The sequence below is a fragment of the Hylobates moloch genome, unplaced genomic scaffold (genome assembly GCF_009828535.3).
Source record: "Hylobates moloch isolate HMO894 unplaced genomic scaffold, HMol_V3 SCAFFOLD_4, whole genome shotgun sequence".
NCBI classification, from domain to species: Eukaryota; Metazoa; Chordata; class Mammalia; order Primates; family Hylobatidae; genus Hylobates; species Hylobates moloch.
The window spans coordinates 31,363,754-31,368,841 of NW_026652279.1; the positions used below are offsets into that span (position 1 = coordinate 31,363,754).

At 53.2% G+C, this 5,088-nt stretch overlaps 1 pseudogene; it reads left to right on the forward strand.

Moving 5' to 3' along the window:
- Window positions 1-314: 314 nt before the first annotated feature.
- LOC116467704 (5S ribosomal RNA) lies at window positions 315-423 on the forward strand (annotated as a pseudogene).
- The last annotated feature ends 4,665 nt before the right edge of the window (window positions 424-5,088 follow it).

Here is a 5,088-nt window from a genome sequence, read left to right on the forward strand (position 1 = left end):
AGAGTTTCTGATTCAGGAGGTCTGGGTTGGGCTGGGGCTTTGCTTTTCTAACAAGTTCCCAGGTGAAGCTGCTAGTCTGGAGGCCAGTCTTTGAGAGCCTCTTGCCTGCATTCTCAGGACTCCTTTTGTGGCTTGTGGACCCACAGCCTGGGGTGTCTCCCAGAAGCTTGTTAGAGATTCAGAATCTTGGCGCAGTAGCTCATACCTGTAATACCAGCAATTGGGGAGGCTAAGGCTGGAGGGTTGCTTGAGCCCAGAAGTTTGAGATCAACCTGGGCAACATAGAGACACCTCATCTCTATTTTAAAAAAGCAGTCTATGGCCATACCACCCTGAACGCGCCTGATCTCGGAAGCTAAGCAGGTTTGGGCCTGGTTAGTACTTAGATGGGAGACCGCCTGGAAATAATGGGTGCTGTAGGCTTTTGGCTTGGCTGGGCGCAGTGGCTCACACCTGTAATCCCAGCACGTTGGGAGGCTGAGGCGGGCAGATCACGAGGTCAGGGGTTCGAGACCAGCCTGGCCAACATGGTGAAACTCCATCTCTACTAAACATACAAAAATTAGCTGGGTGTAGTGGCAGGCGCCTGTAATCCCAGCCACTCCGGAGGCTGAGGCAGGAGAATCGTTTGAACCCAGGAGGCGGAGGTTGCAGTGAGCCGAGATCACACCATTGCACTCCAACCTGAGTGAGACTGTCTCAAAAAAATAAAAATAAAAAAATAAACAAAATAAAAATGCGGGGCGTGATGGCTCACACCTGTAATCCCAGCACTTTGGGAGGCCAAGGCAGGTGGACTGCTTGAGCTCAGGAGTTTGAAACCAGCCTGGGCAACATGGTGAAACCCTCGTCTCTACAAAAAATACAAAAATTAGCTGAGCATGGTGGCTCATGCCTATAGTCCCAGCTACTTGGGAGGCTGAGGTGAAAGAATGGCTTGAGCCTAGAAGGTCGAGGCTGCAGTGAGCTGTGATTGTGCCACTGCACTCCAGCTTGGGTGACAGAGCAAGACACTGTCTCAAAAATAAATAAATAAATACATATAAATATAAATAATAAATAGAAGGCCGGGTGCAGTGGCTCACCCCTGTAATCGCAGCACTTCGGGAGGCTGAGGCGGGCAGATCACCTGAGGTTGTGAGTTTGAGATCAGCCTGACCAACATGGAGAAACCCCATCTCTACTAAAAACACAAAATTAGCCGGGCATGGTGGCGCGTGCCTGTAATCCCAGCTACTCGGGAGGCTGAGGCAGGAGAATCACTTGAACCCAGGAGGCGGAGGTTGCAGTAAGCCGAGATCGCACCACTGCACTCCAGCCTGGGCAACAAGAGCAAAACTCCATCTCAATAATAATAATAATAATAATAAATAATAATAAATAGAAATAATAAATAAATAAATAAATAAAAAAGAAATTCAGAATCTCCAACCCCACCCCAGACCTGCTGAGTCAAATTCGTATGCTAACAACATCCCGCTGTGAGTATATGCACTTTTCAGTTGAAGCGGGGCTGGAAGGTCACCTTGGCTAACCTCATGCCATCGATGAGGAGACTGAGGCAGAGAAAGGCGGAGGCCTCTCTGGGTTACAGAGCCACTAAGGATCCACTCAGGGCTTGGAACCAGGTCTCTGCAGGGGAGATGGGGAGGGGAGGGGGCTCTTGTGGGTGGAGCCGAGTGCACAGTCTTAAAGACTGGCCCCTTTCTCCACAGCTACACAAATGATTAGTTTTGCCATTTGCGGAAGGAGGGTGGGAGTGTGGGGGGAAATTGTAGGCAGCTCCAGCTCCATTCATTCAGCAGAATTTGTTGGACATCTGCCATGGGGCTGGCCACTGCTGTAGGCCCTGGGGACACATGAAGTGGGCAGTCTAGTGTGAAAACAGACATAAACAGGTCAATATGTAAATGATCAAGGTCCACTCACCCGTTATCCAAGTTAGAATGAGAATAAAATGAGGCGATGGCTCAGGGCTGGTGCAGGGGAGGGAGGAGGCAGCCGGGGCTGTCTGAGACATGGTGGTCTGGGAAGGGCTCTGGGGATGAGACACTGGAGCTGAGGCCTAGGGAGGAGGAGCCAGTCCTGGGAAGGGCTGAGGGGAAGAGCCTGGGGCAGGGAGCAAGATGGGGCAAAGGCCCTGAGGCAGAAAGAGGGGAGCCTGGAGTTGGAGGGAAAGCCAGGGGGCCAGAGAGGCTGGGAGAGAGGGAGGCAGAGGAGGAGAGTGGTGGAGGTTCAGGTAGGGGGTATCTCAGAGGCTGCCAGGAGTGTGGCTTAGTGGCAGTGTGGTGGGGGCCGTGGGGTGGTTCAAAGCAGGAAGGAAGCCTGAGTGGGTCTGGGGATTTTCCTTGGGATTTTTACTGAGGTCTACACTTCCTACAGTGAAATGCGACGGCACACACTGGTGTGGCCTGCCCCAGGTAAGGATGGAGCCCCTTCCCATCCTGCGGGTTCTCTCACACCCCACCCACCCCACAGCACCCCACATCACCCCACCCCACCTCACCCCACCCCACCCCAGCCCACCTCACCCCATCCCCCATTCATTCACCCCACCTCATTCCACCCACCCCACCCCATCCCCCACCCCACTCCACTTCACCCCAACCCCCACCCCATCCTGCACCCCACTCCACCTCACCCCATCCCCCATTCCACCCCACCCCACTCTACCTCACCCCATCCCACTTCACCTCTGGAGGCAACCACTGCTCCTATTCCCATGACCCTCAATTCACTCTGCCTGACTTTGAAGTCCATGTAAAGGGACCCACTGCAGGGCATCTGTGGATCTGTGGCTCTGGCTTCTGTCACTGGGCTCGGTGTTTTGGAGACACACCCCTCTGCCCCCTTGGTTTGGAGCCTCACGTGGCCGGTTCCTTTTCACCTGTGAGTTGCAGTCCTTCCATCTGTTTTTCCATTCTCCTATTGACAGATACAACCAGGGCTGTTTCCATTTTGGACTGTATGAATATCATTGCCATTCACAAGTCTTTGGGTGAACAAACATTTTCATTTCTCTCTGGCCAATTACCTGAGCGTGCAATTGCTGGCTCATAGTGTTGTGTTTAATCTTATAAGAAATTTATAACCTTATCAGAAACTGCCAGAGTAGCTGAGTGTGCTGGTGTGCCTATAGCCCTGGTTACTTAGGAGGCTGAGGTGGGAGGATCACTGGAGCCCAGGAGTTCAAGGCCAGTTTGGGCAACACAGCATTTTTTAGAGACTTTGTCTCAGAAAAAAAAAAAAAAGAAAGAAAGAAGAGAAACTACCAAATTGTTTGCTGCAATGGCTACATGCCATAGAGAGTCCCAGGAGTGGAGATGGGCTGTCGGGGAGGAGAGGAAGCCAGGAAAGAAGGCATCCCCTGCAGTCACCCAGAAGGGAGAGAACATGGCCTGGCCTGGGGTGGCTGTGAAGCTGGAGAGCATCTGTCTGCAGTGCTAGTGAATGAATAAAGTGCTGTGGGTCCCCGGTCCCCTGCAGAGCTGTCTCCAGCACTGACACATTCCCTGTCTGTCTAGTTCTGGGGCAGTGTTGCTGTGCCCACTGAGGGAGAAGAGGAAGTGAGCCCAGGCACTTGCCACCCACAGACCACATCCTGCAAGGGTTTCCTGGGCCTGTGCTCCAGGCCCCATGCTGGGACTGCTTGGCATCCCCGCTTCCTGGGTGCTCCCTTTCTGGGGCTCCAAGTTTGGCACAGACCCAGGTTGCAGGAGGGCAATGGGCAGAGTGCTTGGCAGGAGGGAGCAGCAAGGGTGAAGGCCTGGAGGCAAGAAAGCCTGGAGCACACAGGTGGCAGGGGTAGGTGGGGGTCCTGCTTTCCAGAGTGCTAGCTGTGTGCCAGGGACCTGGCTCGACACTTCACATCAATCATCTCCACTCACTCCACACGACAATCTGCAGCAGAGGGGTTATGATTAATCAGGCTGTACAAATCAAGAAACCGAGGCACAGAGCGGTCACATTATTCACTCTAGGTCACACAGCCCATGAGGGATGGAGCTGAGATTTGCAAGCAGGCAAGAGGAGGGTGGTGGGCAGGAAGCAGATTCCTGAAGGCCCAGATGCTCTGACAAGGCTCTGCAGCCACCTACACACCCAGGGACGCGGACACACTGCAGTGTGCCCAGGAAATGCTGGCCAGGTCAGGGAGGCAGCCACTCAGCAGCCCTGCCACTGACCCTTGGTCTCTTCAGGGCTGCTCCCAGGGATGACGTTCTGAGAGCTGTAAGAGGCCGACCAGACAATCCTCAATCTCCAGCAGGATCCTGAGCTGGCCCGGTGGCCCAGCGTGGGCTGCACCTCGCGCAGGCATTGCAGCAACTCTTGTCGGTGGCCTGATAGACGAGACAAACTCTTCCCTAGAAAGGGACGAGAAGTTTTGTTCAAAGTCCTGGATCAATTTTATATTACTATTGAGAGCTGCTAAAGAAAGTAATCATAAAGTAGGCTTGAAAAATCTCATTCACTGCCTCTACGTGGACGGCTGTAGACTACAGCCTGAAAATTGGCCCTCCAGGAGCTCTGTCCAGCAATCGATTTTCATTCTTGAAATGAGAAGAATTAGTCCCAGTGGAATTTCAGGCTCGTCTATGGTTCTGAGGGGAATCTCGGCCTGGCTTTCCCTGAAGCTCCCTCCTTGTTGCCAAAGCTTTTCATTTCCCTTGGTACTCACAGTTATCTTCAAGGGGGCAGGGTCCACAAAGTGCATCATGGGTCTCAAATTCAGTTCCTTGCAAGGGCCAGTAGGTGACAGAAAAGAGCAAACTAGCTAGGAGGGAGCGGTGGCACCCTGGGGAGCCCATGTCCCCATGTGAGAGGGTAGCTAATGCCCCTCAGCTCCAGGACATTGTAGACAGGGGGGTAATGGGCCTGGGTGGCCCCATTTTGCCATATTTCAAGATAAACCAGGCATTCGGTTTTGTTGTTGTTGTTGTTTGGAGACAGGGTCTTGCTCTCTCGCCTAGGCTGGAGTGCAGTGGTGTAGTCATAGCTTACTGCAGCCTTGACCTCCCAGGCTCAAGTGATCCTCCTGCCTCAGCCTCCTGAGTAGCTGGGACCATAGGCATGCACCACCATACCCGG